Genomic DNA, 24,228 nt, shown 5'->3' on the forward strand with positions numbered 1-24,228 from the left:
TGGCCTAAAAACTAACTGCTGCCCAATTGGTCAATTTTCAGGCCTCATTTGCACTTAATCCGAATTGGTCATTTTTCATGCTACATTGCAAGCAGAATTTTGGTATGCTTTCTCAATGAAAGTTGGCACATTTTGTGCCTAGTTTCACCTCCAATTGGTCTCATACCAATTGGAGTTACACGTTTAGAGTTATAGGCTAAAATGCATACTGCCCTTAATTACATTGCTTAAACATGTAGCAATTACACATTTACCTTACCATAAATCCACTCCTCAACCCAATTCTGTTTTGGTACATTACCAAAACCATATACCACTTCACTTTAAGATCATTTTGGGCAGAATACAAACATCCTCAATGCACCAAATAAAACTCTAATTCATAAAATTCAAATACAACCACATATACACATAAGCATTTCTAATTCTTACATACACTTTACACAACCAATTTACATACATATTCATCAATCCTCAATATCACAATTTATCCAATATCTCCATGAATTCAAACATTCATTAAGGAGTCCCAAAGCTGCCGAAATGCTCCACAATGCCAAAGTCCCACAATTCATCAACTTCCATCCCAATTGCACAATCACCACATATATACATGGAATTAACTCACTAGGACATTAATCACCCTACTCAACATAATTTCCCATTAAATAAATGTAAGAATAAATCCTCAAATATACAACTCCATGGCTGTCCAAACTGGATATATCAAGAACTTCTCAAAACTTAAAAATTCCTTCACAAAGCACACACCCATAACATGTATACAAAGTTTAACAAAGCAATATTCAAAATCTCAAACTTACCTATTGTTGGGACTTGCTAAACCTTCACTAAACTTCTTGATTTTGGTATCTACTTCTTCCTTGTGAAGTGGGGATAATTTTTAATGAAGACAAGTAATCAAAATCTAGCTTGAAAATGGGTGAAATGAAGCCATGCAAATGGGGTGGCCATGGAAGGGCTTTAGGAGTTCTTCCTTACGGCAATGGATGAATAAATGAGGAAGATGAAGTTTTAATGGAAGTAATCTGCCCAATTAATCAATATTTTAATTCATATTATAATTCTTAGTGGTCCACTTACTCAAATTAATCATATAATAAGCTTAACTCCCATTTATTCCACATTAAACCCTTCATTTTTGCTATTTACTTTAGGTGCCACCAATTTAATTTTTCATTATATTTTCCAAGTGTAATATTATTTATTTTTAATGGACATTTAGGTCAAAAGACAATTCGGGGTGTCAAATAACCACAATGCCCCTGTTCGGGTTACATTCCCGATTTTTCGGTAACACCGGGTTTTGTCTATTTTTCGATTTCTCACTTTTCTTTGTACTAATTATTTAATTTTTCTTTGATATTTCTAATGATATTTATACTTCAATTAATGTCTCTTTAAGTCCTATAAATATTTTTCAGGGTTCCCCGCAGTCCAGGGCTAGTCAACGGTCCACGCCGTGACTTCCCGGTGCGATCACCCATCGCTAGGGTTCTCGGCTCGCTTAACTTGGTTACATTTCTTTGCTATTATTTTTCCTTTGTTTTTCTTGTATTTTCTTTTCTTGTATTTCACTATTTTATGTCTCCTCACTCATAACAAAGTGTAGTTCTAGGCATCCTAGCTGTCCGGACAACACTGGTCACCGGAACAGTAGAACGCACTACCGAACTTAGGGGTGTTACAATTCTCCCCCCCTTAAAATAAATTTCGTCTCGAAATTTTACCTGGCATTAGTCTCTGAACAGCTGTGGGTGTTGTCTCCTCATATCCTCTTCATGTTCCCAAGTAGCTTCCTGGCCTGAATGATGGTTCCACAGCACTTTAACCAGATGTATCTGTTTGTTCCTCAGCTGCTTCACCTCATATGCCAGAATTTTTATGGGTTCTTCCTCATATGAGAAGTCTGGATTTACTTCAATCTCTTCAACTGACAGTACATGAGATGGGTCAGATCTGTACCTTCTTAACCTGGACACATGGAAGACACTGTGTATCCTTGCTAGCTCTGGAGGTAATGCCAACCGATATGCCAAAGGACCCACTCTTTCCAGAACTTCATATGGTCCGCTAAAACGAGGACTCAATTTCCCCTTTCTGCCAAATCTCATAATCCTCTTCCAAGGAGAAACTTTGAGGAATACCTTATCACTCACTGCATATTCAATATCTCTTCTTTTCAAATCAACATAGGACTTCTGACGGTCTGATGCAGCCTTGAGTCTATCTCTAATCAATCTGATCTTTTCCTCTGTCTGCTGAACAATTTCTGGTCCAATCATCTTCCTCTCACCTACTTCATCCCAACATAAGGGAGTTCTGCACTTTTTGCCATACAAAGCTTCATATGGAGGCATCCCAATGCTTGATTGGTAGCTGTTGTTATAAGCAAACTCAATCAAAAGCAAGTGTGTATCCCAACTACCTTCAAATTCAATCACACAAGCCCGTAGCATATCCTCCAATATCTGAATAACCCTCTCAGACTGGCCATCTGTCTGTGGGTGGAATGTTGTGCTGAAGTTCAATCTAGTTCCTAGGGCTCTCTGAAGACTACCCCAGAATCTAGAAGTGAACCTAGGATCTCTGTCAGACACAATTGATACTGGCACTCCATGCAATTTTATAATCTCATATATGTACAATCTGGCCAATCTTTCCAGGCTATAGTCCATCCGAACTGGCAAAAAGTGAGCAGACTTGGTCAATCTGTCAACTATAACCCATACTGCATTATGACTACTCTGTGTCCTTGGAAGTCCTGTAACAAAATCTATAGTTATCCGTCCCCATTTCCACTCTGGTACTGACAAAGGATGTAACAAACCAGCTGGAACTTGATGTTCTGTCTTTACTTGCTGACAAGTTAGGCATTTGGAAACAAATTCAGCCATATCTCTCTTCATACCCATCCACCAGTAATGCTCTTTCAGCCCTCTGTACATTTTAGTTCCACCAGGGTGCATAGCAAATGGAGACTCATGTGCTTCCTTCATAATGATCTGTCTCAATTCAGTATCATTAGGAGCGCACATTCTGCCCTGATGTAGCAATAAACCATCATCTCTCAGAGAAAATTCAGGTTTCTTGCCCTGCTGGACTTCTTTCAGTAGCTTCTGATATTTTTCATCACTCTGAGCAGCCATTCTGATCTGATCAATCAACACTGGCTGTACATGCCATGTAACTACTGTCTGCCCCTCATCATCAATCTCTAAACTGGCATGTTGTTCTTTCAATTCACATACCATGGACAAAGGAGAAACTCTGAGACTTGCCATAGTCTTGCGACTTAAGGCGTCAGCCACCACATTTACTTTCCCTGGCTGATAGTCTATTAAGCAATCATAGTCTTTAATGAGTTCTAACCATTTCCTTTACCTCAAATTTAATTCCTTCTGGGTGCCCAAATACTTCAAGCTCTTGTGATCTGTATAAATGTAGCATTTCTGTAACACCCCTAAGTTCGGTAGTGCGTTCTACTGTTCCGGTGACCAGTGTTGTCCGGACAGCTAAAATGCCTAGAACTACACTTCGATATGAGTGAGGAGACATTAAATAATGAAATACAAGAAAATAAAATACAAGAAAAATAAGGGAAAAATAATAGTAAAGAAATGCAACTAAGTTAAGCGAGCCAAGAACCCTAGCGATGGGTGACCGCAACGGGAAGTCACGGCGTGGACCGTTGACTAGCCCTGGACCGCGGGGAACCCTGAAAAATATTTTTAGGAGTTAAAGAGACATCAATTGAAGTAGAAATATCATTAGAAATATCAAAGAAAAATTAAATAATTAGTACAAAGAAAAGCGAGAAATCGAAAAACGGACAAAACCCGGTGTTACTGAAAAATCGGGAATGCAACCTGAACAAGGGCATTGTGGTCATTTGACACTCCGAGTTGTCTTTTGACCTAAATTACCATTAAAAATAAATAATATTACACTTGGAAAATGTCATGAAAAATTAAATTGGTGGTACCTAATGTAAATAGCAAAAATTGGGAGTTAAATGTGGAAAAATGGAACCTTAGAATAAACAATGATTTAATTCTTACATAGTGGTCCACTAACTCATTTAAGTGGACCACTAAAGCTTCATTTGGGCAGAATATACATCTTCATCTTCAACCTTAGAACCAGCAGAAAATTTGCTCCCAAAAAACTCCATTAACGCATGGTTGAAGCTCCATGCATATGAGATTCAAGCTTCTTTCCTTCTACCTTCCTTCATCAAAGTTAGTCTACACCACTTGGGCAGTAGATTGGCAGCAAGAAGACCCAGTTTTGGTGAAGATTTAAGAAGTCTCATCCATAGGTAAGTTTGAGTTTTTGATTGTTGCTTTGTTAAAGTTTGTAAGGGTGTTATGGGTGTTTGATTTATGGAGAAATTTTTGAGTTTTGATATTGAATGGGAATGTGCACTTTTGGCAGCCATGGAAACACCTTGAAGGCAGTTTAATTGAGCTTGTAAATGGTGAATTAAATGATTGATTAAATGTATATTGTGTAGGAAATTGTTTGGGTAATGTATACTTAGTATATGTAAAAGTAAAATGAGATTTAAAGCTTGGAAAGTAATGGAATGTAAGGGCACCATTGTGGCAGTTTGTTAACTCTTGAAGAATGCTGGAATTCATGCTTGGTTTATGGAATAATGATGTTAAAATGTGTTGGTTGTTATGGCAGTTTGAATGTATGTATAGTGGTGTGAAGGTTGGACATGTGAATGAGCTTGGTTATGGAGTTGAATTGTTGTAAATTGAGTTGGGCAAATTCTGCACTTGTTGGTGCACATTGAATGTAATTGTAAGCTGCCAAAATGACCTATAATGTGTTGTGAATTATGTTTAGGTCATGGTACAACCAGAATTAGTTTGAATGTTAAGTTTGGTGAGTGTTAAAAGTGATGTTGATATGTATGCAAGAATTGCAATAAGGCAGTTTGTATTTTAGGCCTATAACTTTAAGTGTGTGGCTCCAATTGGTATGAGACCAATTGGAGGTGAAACTAGGCACGAAATGTGCCAACTTTCATGAAGGAAGCTTGCCAAAAGTCTGCTTGCAAGGTAGCTTGAAAAATGACCAAATCCGGATTAAGTGCAATTGAGGCCTGAAAATTGACCATTTGGGCAGCAGTTAGTGTTTAGGCCATAACTCACTCAAAACAGGTCCAATTGACCTGAAATTTTAACCATGAGTATTTAAGACCCATATCTACAAGTCTTATGAAGACACCAAAGCCCAGAAATGACCATAAGCAAGTCAAACAGCTTGCACAAGTTCGGGTCCAAAAACTGGCCGAACCAAAGTTGACCAAAATTGACCTAAAATGACCAAATTTGATGCCATTTGACCAGCAATAGTAAAATGACCATAACTTGGCCTACATAACTCAGAACGACCTGAAATTTTGCCCTGCGTTCCATAAGACATAGATCTACAAGTTTGTAGTTTTGACCGAAACCTGAAAACCGAGGGAACTAGGACGTCCGGCTAGGTCAAACTAGTATCTCGGAATCCAACAAATCGCAAGAAAATGCAGTATACATGGAAATGAATTTGGTAACATGTACCAACCCTAAAAGACTATCGAATGTGACATATTAATGACATTAAAACCTAAATTACCTAGAATGTACCAAGGGTCAACATAGTAGGTTGACTAAGCGAATAAATGAATTCAGTGAATTAATTATCAAGCATTATCATTAGAGACAGTTTAAATGAGTACTGAAACACTTCAAATTGTGTTTCTCAGTTAGCAAAGACTCAGGGAGGGGAAGGAAACACTGAGTCAGAGCCAAGAGACAGTTATCAGAGGTTTGTGCATAATAAGTATTTCTTTTGAACTTTTCAATTGAAATAAATTACGATTATTTATATGTTATTGTTTTATTTTTTTAAATTGTGTTTGTGCACAATAATTTTGACTTCTCATTTTTTACTTAAAAATTAATTCAACATTATAGTTTTAAATTGTGTCCGTGCATAATACTTTTATATTCACTGCTTTTACTAACAAATTTATGTAGAGAAATGAGTTATGAATAAGTTTTGATTGTTTTGGTTTTGGGAATATTATTTGGAACTTATTGTATTGCCAACTTTGCAAATGGAAATTTTGAGATAAAATGTGATTTATGGTTTGTATGAAATATTGTGATTTGAAATTGTTTTGATTCACATTTGGCATGAAACTGTTGATATATTCCTCCCTCTTTGACTTATCAGTCTGGGGTGAGTGTGATTATGTTCCGCCCTCTTTAACTTGCCAGTCTGAGGTGAGTGTGGATGAGTACTCATTATTCAGCTAGCTTCCTCCCTCATTGATTTCGATTATTGGGGTGAGTGTGTCTTGTCGTGGTGTACAACACGTCATCTGTGGAAAATTTGTGTCATGGCCTAAATTATGTTATCGATTGTCAGCATTGTATTATTCAGTTATTTGATCGAATTGTGTTATTGATTTGCAAAACGGTATTATTTAGTTATTTGATCAAATTGTGTTATTGATTTGCAAAACGGTATTATTCAATTACTTGATCAAATTTGTGTTAGATGAATTTTGTAAATTGTGAAATGGAATTGTGAATCATTTGATTTGTGAACTGTCAATAAAAGATTTATATATCGCATTTCAAATTGTTATTGTGCACCACTGAGTAAATTTTACTCAGCGATAGCTTTTCATTGCTGTCGCAGGTAGACAGACTGACAGGGCAGCAGACTAGGCTGCTAGTACATTCAACGAGAAATCATCCGGTATATTGAGTATACCATATTCTGTATTTTATATTGTAATGCATGTTCACTGTATGTATATAGTGTTCTTGGTTTTGAACAGTTGTAAATTAAAATTGTACATTAAAGTTGTAAAATAAATTATGAGTTATTTGGACTTGTAAAAATTGTATTATATTTCTTGTATCTCAGTCTTTGAAAAATTATTGTGGATTTGTGTTGAATTATGCTAGAGTTTGAGATTGAGAAAAATATTGAAGTGCTTTTTACAGGTTTTTGAAGAACTGTTTTATCCAAATTACGGAGGGCACTCTGCCAAAATTTTTTTACAGAAATTACTAATAGTCTAAATGTGTTAGTTAATTCACCTAAGTTCAAAAAGGCTTTTAACACCTGTAAATAGTGCTCACCACTGTAAAAGAAGTAAAAAAAGTTTTTGAAAATCCCTTGTAGTGTATTTAATGGGTTATCAGTAGGCGAAGTTGGTAATTCATTAGGTATACTACGGGATCATGTTATGCCTTACAGAGGGGTAGTGTGTGACATGTTTTAGTGGTATCAGAGCTAGTTTTTTTAAATTTTGTTTTCACATGTTACTTGAATATTCTTTCTTCATAGTACAACTGCTCAATATCATTGTCTGATACATACAGTACATTACATTATAAATATGCACTAACGGGAGGAAATCTCCTTGTGTTATTTGTTTAGGAGGTCTAAGATCCTCGCATTGACTATGAAAGAGGGTGATCGTTCAGTTGATCAATCTATAGAGGCTGAGGTGCAAGGGGATGCCCTAGCCCTACATAATGTCAGTGGTTCAAGAAGACCACCTCGCAGCATCAGCTTCCTGCTCGATTCGCTCGTGAGATGGCTGCAATGTTCCAACAAATGGCTGGTAATGTGCCTACTCAAGCCCCAATATAGACACCAGTGGTACAACCATAGTCTTCTGCTAGACAATATGACAAATTGATGAAATATGGGGCTACAGAGTTCAAGGGGACAGTAGATCCTCTAGAGGCAGAATAGTGGTTAGAAAGGATGGATAGGAGCTCAGATTTGAATACTCAGTATCTTTGCTATAGGGGGATGCTTATGACTGGTGGAAAACCATTCCCCACAGTTTGGTAGAACCTGCAGTGCTAACCTGGAGTGACTTTCTCAGGGAATTCAGACAAAAATATGTCCCTGATGCTTATGTAGATCAGAAACTGCAAGAATTCCTAAGTCTGAAACAGGGGAGTAGATTGGTGGCTGAATATGAAAGGAAATTTTTCCGCCTGAGCCATTATACAGTAAGTCAACTTTCTACCAGTAGGGAGAGATGTAAGAGGTTTGAAACCGGCTTGAAGCCTAGTATCAGATTACAAGTGGTCGGATTCAAACATAACAACTTCTCTGAACTTATTTCTCAAGCACTAGAATTAGAAAGAATTGAATCTAAAGCAGCTTCTGAGAAAAAGAAATCAGAGAAGACAGAAAAAGAGGGAAAGTCAGTAGAACAGAGTTCCAGTGGTCTTACTGGAAAGAGGAAAAACTTTGGGGGATACAACAGAGATAGTAAGAAGTCCGGTAGAGATAGATCTTCTGGAAAGAAACCACCTCGATCCGATCAGCAAACTCAACAGAAACCCAGGAATGCGCTATCAGATCGACTTTGTGAAACTTGTGGTAAACCACATAGTGGGGTATGTTATAGAGCCGTAGGAGCATGTTTTAACTGTGGAGAGACTGGCCATTTTGCTAGGGATTGTGTAAATCCAGGTCGTTCTGGATCATTTACTACACCAAAGGGATCAACCCAAGTTTCTACCCCAAAGAGTTCACCATCAGTTAGTAGAGGCAAAGGTAGAGGTAGGGTAGTACACCTAGAAGTCGAGATCTTGTGAATCACCTGCAGTGGTGATGCTCCAGCTGGAGTATACGCTATACGGCAGAGAGAAGAGACTTAGACTTTTGATATTATTGCTGGTACTTTCTCAAATAGTAACTAAGATATATATATGTATTGTTTGACCTGGGGTCTGCATACTTTTATGTTAGTGTTAGAACTATATGTTCTATTGTTATTCCTTTACAGGGGAATAAATTTTGATGCATTAGTGATTAGCCCTTTAAAATAAGGATTGTGATAATAAGTGAAATTAGTTTTGAAAGAGTTTATTGGCGAAAAGTATTTTCTAACACACCATAAATTATAAAGCTAATTGGCGAGCCTACTTAATGTAAGGCAAGAGGACGTAAAAGTAAGATGCAGTAATGGAATTGCTCTAGATGAGGGCAAGGATGTCACTGTTAGTAATTGTTAATGGATATTGTAATCATAATAAGTTCGGGATATTAGTGAATTTGAAAAGGATAAAAGACAGGAAAATTTAATCTATTAGGATGTATCGTAGTAACTATGCAATGTTCTTGATGTTTATACTGTAAGCTGCAGATTACAGTACTGACTTGAGATTATTATTTAGAGCTACGTACTATTCGATAGTACACCTAGATAAGAATAGTTGCCAACGGCATCTGTTTTGGTATAGTTATGCCATGACAAAATTTAATTATTAGAAATAAGTTTGAAAATCCTACTTAGGGATCTAAAACTCAAAGGTTAGAATATCGAAAGGTTATAGTTCAGTACAAAAGAAAGTAAGTTATAGAATATTGACAGATAAAAAGAGTTATGGAAGTAAAAATTCGAACAGTTGGTTCAAATATAACAAAGAAATATTACGAATGTGAGGAAGACTATGGACTAGAATGGTCAAAGGACCAATGACTAGATAAATGATTCTAACATGACCTCAAGGGTCATTCAAGAAGAAACATGAATCGAAATATTAGGCAGGACAATAGTAAGAGAAGATTGGTGTTATACAAACAAATTAAATATTATATTAGATTGTTAAAAGTCTTATACAAATTCGAGAGAAAGAAGATTATACGATCATATAGAAAGGAGAAAATAAACGTATGACTATTGTAAGATGGCTATTGGGAAAAATTTCATGGACGAAATTTATTTTAAGGGGGGGAGAATTGTAACACCCCTAAGTTCGGTAGTGCGTTCTACTGTTCCAGTGACCAGTGTTGTCCAGACAGCTAGAATGCCTAGAACTACACTTCAATATAAGTGAGGAGACATTAAATAATGAAATACAAGAAAAAAAAATACAAGAAAAATAAGGGAAAAATAATAGTAAAGAAATGCAACTAAGTTAAGCGAGCCGAGAACCCTAGCGATGGGTGACCGCACCGGGAAGTCACGGCGTGGACTGTTGACTAGCCCTGGACCGCGGGGAACCCTGAAAAATATTTTTAGGAGTTAAAGAGACATCAAATGAAGTAGAAATATCATTAGAAATATCAAAGAAAAATTAAATAATTAGTACAAAGAAAAGCGAGAAATCGAAACACGGACAAAACCCGGTGTTACTGAAAAATCGGGAATGCAACCCAAACAGGGGCATTGTGGTCATTTGACACCCCGAGTTGTCTTTTGACCTAAATGTCCATTAAAAATAAATAATATTACACTTGGAAAATGTCATGAAAAATTAAATTGGTGGTACCTAATGCAAATAGCAAAAATTGGGAGTTAAATGTGGAAAAATGGAACCTTTGAATAAACAATGATTTAATTCTTACATAGTGGTCCACTAACTCATTTAAGTGGACCACTAAAGCTTCATTTCGGCAGAATATACATCTTCATCTTCAACCTTAGAACCAGCAGAAAATTTGCTCCCAAAAAACTCCATTAACGCATGGTTGAAGCTCCATGCATATGAGATTCAAGCTTCTTTCCTTCTACCTTCCTTCATCAGAGTTAGTCTACACCACTTGGGCAGTAGATTGGCAGCAAGAAGACCAAGTTTTGGTGAAGATTTAAGAAGTCTCATCCATAGGTAAGTTTGAGTTTTTGATTGTTGCTTTGTTAAAGTTTGTAAGGGTGTTATGGGTGTTTGATTTATGGAGAAATTTTTGAGTTTTGATATTGAATGGGAATGTGCACTTTTGGCAGCCATGGAAACACCTTGAAGGCAGTTTAATTGTGCTTGTAAATGGTGAATTAAATGATTGATTAAATGTATATTGTGTAGGAAATTGTTTGGGTAATGTATACTTAGTATATGTAAATGTAAAATGAGATTTAAAGCTTGGAAAGTAATGGAATGTAAGTGAACCATTGTGGCAGTTTGTTAACTCTTGAAGAATGCTGGAATTCATGCTTGGTTTATGGAATAATGATGTTAAAATTTGTTGGTTGTTATGGCAGTTTGAATGTATGTATAGTGGTGTGAAGGTTGGACATGTGAATGAGCTTGGTTATGGAGTTGAATTGTTGTAAATTGAGTTGGGCAAATTCTGCACTTGTTGGTGCACATTGAATGTAATTGTAAGCTGCCAAAATGACCTATAATGTGTTGTGAATTATATTTAGGTCATGGTACAATCAGAATTAGTTTGAATGTTAAGTTTGGTGAGTGTTAAAAGTGATGTTGATATGTATGCAAGAATTGCAATAAGGCAGTTTGTATTTTAGGCCTATAACTTTAAGTGTGTGGCTCCAATTGGTATGAGACCAATTGGAGGTGAAACTAGGCACAAAATGTGCCAACTTTCATGAAGGAAGCTTGCCAAAATTCTGCTTGCAAGGTAGCTTGAAAAATGACCAAATCCGGATTAAGTGCAATTGAGGCCTGAAAATTGACCATTTGGGCAGCAGTTAATATTTAGGCCATAACTCACTCAAAACAGGTCCAATTGACCTAAAATTTTAGCCATGAGTATTTAAGACCCATATCTACAAGTCTTATGAAGACACCAAAGCCCAGAAATGACCATAAGCAAGTCAAACAGCTTGCACAAGTTTGGGTCCAAAAACTGGCCGAACCAAAGTTGACCAAAATTGACCTAAAATGACCAAATTTGATGCCATTTGACCAGCAATAGTAAAATGACCATAACTTGGTCTACATAACTCAGAAAGACCTGAAATTTTTCCCCCCGTTCCATAAGACATAGATCTACAAGTTTATAGTTTTGACCAAAACCTGAAAACAGAGGAAACTAGGTCGTCCGGCTAGGTCAAACTAGTATCCTGGAATCTAGTAAATCGTAAGAAAATGCAGTATACACGGAAATGAATTTGGTAATATGTACCAACCCTAAAAGACTATCGAATGTGACATATTAATGACATTAAAACCTAAATTACCTAGAATGTACCAAGGGTCGACATAGTAGGTTGACTAAGCGAATAAATGAATTCAGTGAATTAATTATCAAGCATTATCGTTAGAGACAGTTTAAATGAGTACTGAAACACTTCAAATTGTGTTTCTCAGTTAGCAAAGACTCAGGGAGGGGAAGGGAACACTGAGTCAGAGCCAAGAGACAGTTATCAGAGGTTTGTGCATAATAAGTATTTCTTTTGAACTTTTCAATTGAAATAAATTACGATTATTTATATGTTATTGTTTTATTTTTTTAAATTGTGTTTGTGCACAATAATTTTGACTTCTCATTCTCTACTTAAAAATTAATTCAACATTATAGTTTTAAATTGTGTCCGTGCACAATACTTTTATATTCACTGCTTTTACTAGCAAATTTATGTAGAGAAATGAGTTATGAATAAGTTTTGATTGCTTTGGTTTTAGGAATATTATTTGGAACTTATTGTATTGCCAACTTTGCAAATGGAAATTTTGAGATAAAATGTGATTTATGGTTTGTATGAAATATTGTGATTTGAAATTGTTTTGATTCACATTTGGCATGACACTATTGATATATTCCTCCCTCTTTGACTTATCAGTCTGGGGTGAGTGTGATTATGTTCCTCCCTCTTTAACTTGCCAGTCTGAGGTGAGTGTGGATGAGTACTCATTATTCAGCTAGCTTCCTCCCTCATTGATTTCGATTATTGGGATGAGTGTGTCTTGTCGTGGTGTACAACACGGCATGTGTGGAAAAATTGTGTCATGGCCTAAATTATGTTATCGATTGGCAACATTGTATTATTCAGTTATTTGATCGAATTGTGTTATTGATTTGCAAAACGGTATTATTTAGTTATTTGATCGAATTGTGTTATTGATTTGCAAAACGGTATTATTCAATTACTTGATCAAATTTGTGTTAGATGAATTTTGTAAATTGTGAAATGGAATTGTGAATCATTTGATTTGTGAACTGTCAATAAAAGATTTATATATCGCATTTCAAATTGTTATTGTGCACCACTGAGTAAATTTTACTCAGCGATAGCTTTTCATTGCTGTCGCAGGTAGACAGACTAACAGGGCAGCAGACTAGGCTGCTAGTACATTCAGCGAGAAATCATCAGGTATATTGAGTATACCATATTCTGCATTTTATATTGTAATGTATGTTCACTCTATGTATATAGTGTTCTTGGTTTTGAGCAGTTGTAAATTAAAATTGTACATTAAAGTTGTAAAATAAATTATGAGTTATTTGGACTTGTAAAAATTGTATTATATTTCTTGTATCTCAGTCGTTGAAAAATTATTATGGATTTGTGTTGAATTATGCTAGAGTTTGAGATTGAGAAAAATATTGAAGTGCTTTTTACAGGTTTTTGAAGAACTGTTTTATCCAAATTACGGAGGGCACTCTGCCAAAATTTTTTTACAGAAATTACTAATAGTCTAAATGTGTTAGTTAATTTACCTCAGTTCAAAAAGGCTTTTAACACCTGTAAATAGTGCTCACCACTGTAAAAGAAGTAAGAAAAGTTTTCGAAAATCCCTTGTAGTGTATTTAATGGGTTATCAGTAGGCGAAGTTGGTAATTCATTAGGTATACTACGGGATCATGTTATGCCTTACAGAGGGGTAGGGTGTGACAATTTCTCCCCATGCAAATAGTGTCTCTAGATCTTCAGAGCAAAAACAATAGCTGCTAGCTCCAGATCATGTGTTGGGTAGTTCCTCTCATGCGGTTTCAGCTGGCGTGATGCATAAGCAATGACATTTTGATCTTGCGTCAGTACACAGCCTAACCCATTGTGAGAAGCATCACTATAAACTGTGTATTCTTTACCCGGAGTAGGTAAAGTGAGGACTGGAGCTTCAGTCAAACACCTCTTTAACTTATTAAAACTTTGCTGGCATTTATCAGTCCACTGAAATTTTACATCTTTCCGAAGCAGTTTGGTTAGTGGAGAAGATAACATAGAAAACCCCTTCACAAACCGACGGTAATATCCAGCTAGACCCAGAAAACTGCGAATTTCTGTGATGTTCCTGGGCGGCTTCCAATTAAGGATAGCTTCTACCTTGCTAGAATCTACCTTGATCCCTTCAGCTGACACAACATGTCCCAAAAAGGAGATTTTTTTCAGCCAAAATTCACATTTCGACAATTTGGCGTATAACTGTTTCTCCCTTAAAGTCTGTAGTACAATCCGCAGATGTCTGTCATGCTCCTCTGCATTCCTTGAATATATCAAAATGTTATCAATAAACACCACCACAAATTGATCAAGATATGGTCTGAAGATAGTGTTCATCAGATCCATAAAAGCAGTTGGAGCATTTTTAACCCGAATGGCATTACTAGAAACTCATAGTGGCCATATCGAGTTCTGAAAGCAGTTTTTGGAATACTCTGCTCTTGCACCTTCAACTGATAATAACCAGATCGTAGATCAATTTTGGAGAATATAGCTACACCCTTCAACTGATCAAACAGATCATCAATGCGAGGCAATGGATATCTGTTCTTTATTGTCACCTTATTCAACTGCCGGTAGTCAATGTATAAGCGGAGAGTACCATCCTTCTTCTTAACAAACAACACTGGTGCTCCCCAAGGTGACACACTAGGGTGGATGAAGCCCTTTTCAAGTAATTCTTGTAGTTGTATCTTCAACTCCTTCAACTCTGCTGGTGCCATTCTGTATGGCGTTATGGAGATTGGATCCACACCAGGCATAACATTAATTTCAAACTGTACTTCTCTTTCCGGAGGTAATCCTGGCAATTCATCAGGAAACACATCTGGAAAGTCATATACTGTAGGGATGTCCTTCAATGCTGGACTCCCCACTTGGGTGTCTACCACATGTGCCAAGTAGGCTTCACACCCCTTTCTGATCATTTTTCTGGCTAGTGCAGCCGAAATGATGTTTGATGGCAATAACTGCCTTTCCCCATGTATTACCACATCATTGTACTGAGGAAGGCCAAAAGTGACTGTCTTCAGCCTACAGTCAATCATGGCATGATGCCTAGCTAACCAATCCATGCCCAAGATGATATCATAATCTCTGAAGGGCATTTCAATGAGATCAGACAGGAAAGTGTGTCCTTGGATCACCAAAGGACAATATCTATACATTCTATTAACCCTGACTTCCTGTCCTAACGGACTTGTTACTAGCACCTCAAAGTCCATTTTTGTACATGGAACAACAATGCAATCAATGATGCTAGCACTCACATAAGAATGGGTAGAACCCGGATCAAATAACACAAACACATTCTGATTAAAAGTTGAGAAGGTACCAGCCACAACATCAGATGTCTTGGCCTCTTCCCTCTGTCTCATTGCATACATTCTCGATCGAGCCTTTGTCTTGCTCTGATTGTTTCACTGTGCCTTGGCTGCCTGCTGGGCTACCTGTACCCCTGCCTCTACCTCTGCTGGGTGGTTGTGAACTTCTAGTGACAGGGCTTTAGACTGACCCTTCTGCAGTAGTAGGAGGTGGTCCAACCCTGCAACTACTGGTGCAGTCCTTGGCAAAGTGTCCTGTGCCTCCACAGTTATAACAGGCTCCAATAACCTTGTAGCAGATCCCACCATGATTTCTTCCACATGTCTCACATTGGCGGGGAGGGTAGGAACCTGCAGTACTCTGTGACCAGATAGGGAGGCTTCATCTGAATATCTTCCCCTACCAGATTTCTTGCCACCTCTACCATGTCCCCCATAGTTCTTCCTCTTTCCAGTAGGACCACTGGAACTCTGTTCTACTGATTTTCCCTCTTTCTCTGTCTTCTCTGATTTTTTTTTCTTAGGAGCAGCTTCAGACTCAATTCTTTCTAACTCTAGAGCTTGAGAAATAAGTTCAGAGAAGTTAGTGTGTTTGAAGCCGACTACTTGTAATTTGATACTGGGCTTCAAGCCAGTTTCAAACCTCTTGTATCTCTCCCTGCTGGTAGAAAGTAAACTCACTGCATAATGGCTCAGGCGGGAAAATTCTCTTTCATACTCAGCCACTGATCTGCTCCCCTGTTTCAGACTTAGGAATTCTTGTAACTTCTGGTCTACATAAGCATCAGGGACATATTTCTGTCTGAATTCCCTGAGAAAGTCATTCCATGTTAGCACTATAGGTTCTACCAGACTGTGGGGAATGGTTTTCCACCAGTCATAAACATCCCCCTGTAGCAAAGATACAGAGTATTCGAAGCTGAGCTCCTCCGTGCAATGCAATTTCTTGAATACCCTATCCATCCTCTCTAACCACTGTTTAGCTTCTAGAGGATCTACTGTCCCCTTAAACTCTGTAGCCCCATACTTCATCAATTTGTCATACTGTCTAGTAGGAGATTGTGGTTGTACCACTGGTGTTTGTATTGGGACTTGAGTAGGCACATTACCAGCCATTTGTTGGAACATTACAGCCATCTGCTGAGCGAATCGAACAGAAATCGTGGTATCGCAGGCGGGTGTCTTTGAACCACTGACATTATGTAGGCCTGGGGCATCCCCTTGCACCTCAGCCTCAATAGATTGATCGACTAAACGATCACCCTCTTCCATAGTCAATGCGAGGATTTTAGATCTCCTGAACAAATCACACAAGGAGATTTCCTCCCGTTAGTGCATTTTTATAATGTAATGTACTGTATGTATTAAACAATGATGTTGAGCAGTTGTACTATGAAGAAAGAATATTCAAATAACATGTGAAAATAGAATTTAAAAACTTTGCTCTGATACCACTAAAACATGTCACGCCCTACCCCTCTGTAAGGCATAACATGATCCCATAGTATATCTAATGAATTACCAACTCCGTCTACTGATAACCCATTAAATACACTACAAGGGATTTTAAAAATTTTTCTTACTTCTTTTACAATGGTGAGCACTATTTACAGGTATTAAAAATCTTTTTGAATTGTAGTGATAGAACTAACATATTTGAATTATTTGGAATTTCTGTAAAAAATTTGGCAGAGTGCCATCTGTATTTTGGATAAAACAGTTCTTCAGAAAACCTATAAAAAGCACTTCAATATTTTTCCAAATCTCAACTTCAACATATTTCTCAACACAACATATTTGTCAACTCGAATCCACAGTGATTTTTCAAATACTGAGATAAAAGAAATATAATACAATTTTTACAAGTCAAAATAACTCATAATTTACTTTACAACTTCAATGTACAATTTTAATTTACAACTGCTCAAAACCAAAAACAATATGTACATACAGTGGTCATACATTACAGTACAAAATGCAAAATGTTGGTATACTCATTATACCCGGTAATCTCTCGCTGGAGGTACTAGCAGCCTAGTCTGCACGCCTCTGTCTGTCATTTCACTGCGATAAAGAATAAAAGTCACATTGAGACAATGTCTCAGTGGTGCGCAACATTAACCAAATACAATTTAAATCACAATTCATAAATCATATAAATAGCGGATACTTAAAACCATAGTAAATTTCAAGACGGTAATTGTCCACAAGAATTTAAACTCCATTTCTCAATATCACAATAAATTTCAATAAGTCAGATCATGGTTGAATTCAAAAGACAGTATATGTCAATAAGAGTTTAAATTCATTTCACAATCTCACAATACATATCAATAAATCACACACAGCTTAATCATGTTCCAAAGTTCAATTCGTCCCAAAAGCCGATGGCTAATGAGGTATTCAATTCGTCCCAAAAGTCGATGACTAATAAGGAATAACATAGCTAGCTAGCAAAAATATGAATACTCATCCAATTCATCCTCAACAGGCACACACCTCAACACTTCAGCCAGAGAGGGAATTCAATTCGTCCCACTAGACAAGCTAGCGAGGAATACAATCAATATACATGATAGCTGTGGTTTCAAACCATTTTCAATGCTTTTCAATCAATCAGTAACCATGAATATCATTCAAACAATTTCTCACAGTTTCAAATCATTTACAATGCTTTTCAAGAATTAAATATCCATTCAAACACATTTCCACAATTTAAAACAATAATGTACAAATAGTCATAATTCATTTCAATTGAAAAATTCAAATGAAATAGTTGTTGTGCACAAACCTCTGATGACTATCTCCTGGTCTAGACTCAGTGTTTCCTTCCCTTTCCCTGAGTCTTTACTAACTGAGAAACACAATTTGAAGTGTTTAGTGTTTCAGTACTAAATTAAACTGTCTCTATCGATAATGCTTGATAAGTAATTCACTGAAAGCTATTATTTGCTCAATCACCTAATATATCGACCCTCGATGCGTTCTAGGTAATTTAGGTTTTAGTGTCACTAATGTGTCACATTTGATAGTCTTTTAGGGTTGGTACATGTTACCAATTTCATTTCCTTGTTTAGTGCATTTTATTGCAACTTGCTGGATTCCGGTATACTAGTTTGACCTAGCCGGACGACCTAGTTCCCTCGGTTTTCGGGTTTCAGTCAAAACTACAAACTTGTAGATCTATTTCTTATGGAACGCAGGCAAAATTTTAGGTCATTCTGAATTATGTAGACCAAGTTATGGTCATTTTACTATTGCTGGTCAAATGGCATCAAATTTGGTCAATTTAGGTCAAATTTGGTCAACTTTGGTTCGGCCAGTTTTTGGACCCGAACTTGTGCAAGCTGTTTGACTTGGTTATGGTCATTTCTGGGATTTTGTGTCTTCATAAGACTTGTAGGTATGGGTCTTAACTATTCATGGTTAAAATTTCAGGTCAATTGGACCTGTTTTGAGTGAGTTATGGCCTAAACACTAACTGCTGCCCAATTGGTCAATTTTCAGGCCTCATTTGCACTTAATCCGAATTGGTCATTTTTCATGCTACATTGCAAGCAGAATTTTGGTATGCTTTCTCAATGAAAGTTGGCACATTTTGTGCCTAGTTTCACCTCCAATTGGTCTCATACCAATTGGAGTTACAAATTTAGAGTTATAGGCTAAAATGCATACTGCCCTTAATTACATTGCTTAAACATGTAGCAATTACACATTTACCTTACCATAAATCCACTCCTCAACCCAATTCTGTTTTGGTACATTACCAAAACCATATACCACTTCACTTTAAGATCATTTTGGGCAGAATACAAACATCCTCAATGCACCAAATAAAACTCTAATTCATAAAGTTCAAATACAACCACATATACACATAAACATTTCTAATTCTTACATACACTTTACACAACCAATTTACATACATATTCATCAATCCTCAATATCACAATTTATCCAATATCTCCATGAATTCAAACATTCATTAAGGAGTCCCAAAGCTGCCGAAATGCTCCACAATGCCAAAGTCCCACAATTCGTCAACTTCCATCCCAATTGCACAATCACCACATATATACATGGAATTAACTTACTAGGACATTAATCACCCTACTCAACATAATTTCCCATTAAATAAATGTAAGAATAAATCCTCAAATATACAACTCCATGGCTGTCCAAACTGGATATATCAAGAACTTCTCAAAACTTAAAAATTCCTTCACAAAGCACACACCCATAACATGTATACAAAGTTTAACAAAGCAATATTCAAAATCTCAAACTTACCTATTGTTGGGACTTGCTAAACCTTCACTAAACTTCTTGATTTTGGTATCTACTTCTTCCTTGTGAAGTGGGGATAATTTTTAATGAAGAAAAGTAATCAAAATCTAGCTTGAAAATGGGTGAAATGAAGCCATGCAAATGGGGTGGCTATGGAAGGGCTTTAGGAGTTCTTCCTTATGGCAATGGATGAATAAATGAGGAAGATGAAGTTTTAATGGAAGTAATCTGCCCACTTAATCAATATTTTAATTCATATTATAATTCTTAGTGGTCCAGTTACTCAAATTAATCATATAATAAGCTTAACTCCCATTTATTCCACATTAAACCCTTCATTTTTGCTATTTACTTTAGGTGCCACCAATTTAATTTTTCATTATATTTTCCAAGTGTAATATTATTTATTTTTAATGGACATTTAGGTCAAAAGACAATTCGGGGTGTCAAATGACCACAATGCCCCTGTTCGGGTTACATTCCTGATTTTTCGGTAACACTGGGTTTTGTCTGTTTTTCAATTTCTCACTTTTCTTTGTACTAATTATTTAATTTTTCTTTGATATTTCCAATGATATTTATACTTCAATTAATGTCTCTTTAAGTCCTATAAATATTTTCCAGGGTTCCCTGCAGTCCAGGGCTAGTCAACGGTCCACGCCGTGACTTCCCGGTGCGGTCACCCATCGCTAGGGTTCTCGGCTCGCTTAACTTGGTTACATTTCTTTGCTATTATTTTTCCTTTGTTTTCTTGTATTTTCTTTTCTTGTATTTCACTATTTTATGTCTCCTCACTCATAACGAAGTGTAGTTCTAGGCATCCTAGCTGTCCGGACAACACTGGTCACCGGAACAGTAGAACGCACTACCGAACTTAGGGGTGTTACAAATAAAATTGGAGAAACTAAAATTTCGGAATCAAGAATTAAATTAAAGAACTAAAAAAAAAATAGAGATGAAAAATTGAAAAAGAAAAGAATATTATGACATCATACATTACCTAAGCATGATGAAATAAATTTTAAATTCTATAATTTGAAAATTTGAGGATAATCATTTAAAGAGATAGTTTAAACAAATTAAAAAGACTTTTTTTTTATTTCCTTCTTCTTCTTGCCATGAGCTTTCCTCTCTCTCATCTCTCTCTTTTCTCTTCCACTTCCTCCATGAAAGCTCATTTTGAGCTTAAAGACACCCTAAAATTTGCCATATTTTCCGTAGCCCTAGAATAAAAACTTACCATTTGGCCTTGTTAGAGTGATTGGAAGCAAAAGAAAGAAGAAATCTTGAAGTTTGGAAGGTTGAGAAAATTGATCAAGTGAGGTAAGTCCAACTTCAAGCTTAAATCCTTATTAAGTTCATGAATTGAAGTTTAATGGTGATGAAATTACCATGAGAAATGGAGGAAATTGTATGAGTGGAAGAATATTGAATTTGGCTAGGATGGGTGGATGATGAATTGAGTGGTTTGGTTTAATCAAATATGAATTTTAGTATTGTATGAAGTATATGCATGATTTAGGTAGTTGAAAGTGAGTGAATTTTGTTACTTAGAAAATTAGGGTTTTGGCACCTAGGGTTTGGGAGAGAAAAATGTGAGAATTAGCCAAATGATGTGGCTGACCTTACTTGAGTTGAAAAATGGTCATTTATGACCAATCGTGGTGTGTAGGAAGTGTTGGAACCAAATTGAAATTCGGATTGGTTATGGTCAAATTGCAGGCAGCATGACCAAGGTCCCTTTTAGGGACCAAAATTGAATATTTACTAACCCAATTGGTATGAGGCCAATTGGGAATGAAACTAGACACAAAATGGCACATTTTTCATTTAGGAATCATGCCTAGAAAGTGACCATAGCATAGTGAACAAATTGGACAAATCCGGAATTGGGCACATTGCCCTGTACAAAAATGACCAAATGAACAGTGTTTGTTCATTTGGCCATAACTTGGGCTAGGCAGGTCCAAATGACCTGATATTTTACCAGTAGAAATCTGAGGCATAGACCAAAAACTTTCATGAAGAACACAAACCCAAATTATACCCTTAACCAAGTCATTTAGCCACCCAAAGTTAGTGACCCAAAATAGCCAGAATCAAATTAGGTGCCCAGAAAATCTGGGTTAGACCAATCTGGCTAGCCATGTTCAAATGGCTATAACTTGGGCTGCAAAACTCCAAATGGAGTGATTCAAAAAGTAAAATAAAGTTAAGACAATAAGGAACAACTATTGTAAAGAAAACTTAGCCAAATTCTAACAGCAACATGACCAATGGAACAGTACAAAATAGGATACCAAAACTGAAAATTTGAAATTTGTGCCTAAAATACTTAAGATTTGAGAAAACAACCAAAACCAACAAATTAGGTAACCAAAATGTGGTATGTGGGTGAAATTAGAATTTCCATACCTATTAAGCATTAGAAAGTCAACAAATTGACTTGAATAGAGTCATGAATAGTAACCCCAAAATACAAATTTTAAAGAACATCAAGTTTAGCATATTAAAGCTAGGTATAAGTATATTTGAATTTATTTTTGGACTTATGATATTTTATGATACTGAAACACTGTGAAATTGTGTGTTTCAGTTGAAAAGAATACCGAGAAAGAATCCGAGGCATCGAGTCATGGCCAAGAGGCGACTCGCTTAAGGTTTGTGCACAACATAGAATTTTCTATAAATTTTATTTTGTAAATTGTTTTGAATGAATTGTGATATTAAATTGGGACTTAATTGTATTGAAATGTTTATTATGCTTTTGACTTAAATTGTTGAAAGTTTACTTGTATGTGTTTGAAATGGCAATAAATGTTTGATAAATTGTTAAGATAGTTTTGAAACCATAGAGTCATGACCATATATTTGAATACCTCACTAGTATGACTAGTGGGGGAAATTAGTTTCGAATTTTGATTCCTTCTCTGGCTGAAGTGTTGAGGTGTGTGCCAGTAGAAGAAGAAATTGAATGGATATCCATATATTTGAGCTAGCTAGCCTTGTGATGTGACTTCTCATAAGCCTCTGGCTATTGAGATGATTATTATTTCGAATGGCATGATATAACTGTGTATTTTGATGAAATTTGTTTTGAGACTTTCAAAATGAAATTTTTTGGATTAAAAGCTTATAAATCATGTTTTGTATTTATTTCTCATATTCATTTCAGTTTTTAAATAAATATAATTTAAATTCTGTATAAATATTATTTTAGTATGTTGTGCACTACTAAGTCATAGTACTCAGCGATGGCTGTTATTGCTGTCGCAGATATTGAGACTAGAGGAGCAGCAAAGTGAGCTGCTAAGCATTGTGGAGCCACCTTCCCTGAAGTTCTATCGGGTATAATTTATACCCTGATTGTAATAATTATTTTGATGTATATAAAAGTATGTACATGTAGAACTGGTCATGAGCAGTTGTATAAAGTTTGTAATAATATTAGTTTGGATTTTTCTAATGTAAGTTCTGGATTGATGAATGTAAATTGTTTTAACTTTAATGAAATATGAATGAAATTATTTTGTTTTAATTTGAATGAAATTACTTAATATTATTTTTGATGATGTTTGAATTAGAAATTATTGATTTGAATTTTGGAATTTGAGAAATGATGTTAAAATTTATTGTGGTGGATGTTGAGTTGATGAGATAAATCATTGGAAGTGTTTTTTTTAGGTATTTAAAGAATTGTTTTATCAAAATACAGACGGCACTCTGCCGAAATTTTTCTAAGATTTGCGGACAAATAAAAAGGATCAAAAATTTTAACTAGTTTTCAAACTCTAATTAAATGTTTTAAAACCTATTAGAAAATGCTCACCACTTCTAAAAAGTAAGAAAATAATTTTAAAATCCCTTGTAGGGTACTTAATGAGTTATCAGTAGATGAAGTTCGGTAGTTCATTAGGTATTCTATTGGATTATGTTATGTCTTACAGAGGGGTAAGGTGTGATATGTTTTAGTGGTATCAGAGCAAATTTTTAAAGTATGTTTTAACTTGTGAATATGTGTCTTTTCTTTGCTAGGTACAACTGCTCAATGTCCTTATTTGTTACATATAGTGCATTACATCATAAATATGAACTAACGGAGGGAATCTCCTTGTGTTATTTGTTCAGGAGATATCCTAACACCAGACTGATATGAAAGAAGGGGATCGCTCTGTTGAGCAATCTATTGAAGCTGAGGCATAAGGGGAAGCCCCAGCTCTACAAAATGTCAGTGGGACAGTGGCACCAGCCCCACAAAATGCTGCAATTTCCTGCACAGTTCGCACAGCAGATGGCGGTAATGTTTCAACCAATGGCTAGGAGTATGCCTACTCAAGCTCTACCCCAGACTACTGTGGTGCAACCTCAAGCTCCAGTCAGACAGTATGACATTGGGCCACGGAATTTAAAGGCACAGTAGACCCACTAGAGGCAGAGTAATGGCTGGAAAGAATGGACAAAGTATTCAAGAAATTGCATCGCCAAGATAAACTGAAATTTGAATATTTGGTATCTTTGCTATAAGAGGATGCTTATGATTAGTAGAAAACCATCCCCCACAGCTTGGCTGAACCACTAGTACTGACCAGGGATGACTTCATCAGAGAGTTCAGACAGAAATACATCCCAGATGCATATGTGAAT

This window comes from Hevea brasiliensis, chromosome 2, assembly GCF_030052815.1.
Source record: "Hevea brasiliensis isolate MT/VB/25A 57/8 chromosome 2, ASM3005281v1, whole genome shotgun sequence".
NCBI lineage: Eukaryota > Viridiplantae > Streptophyta > Magnoliopsida > Malpighiales > Euphorbiaceae > Hevea > Hevea brasiliensis.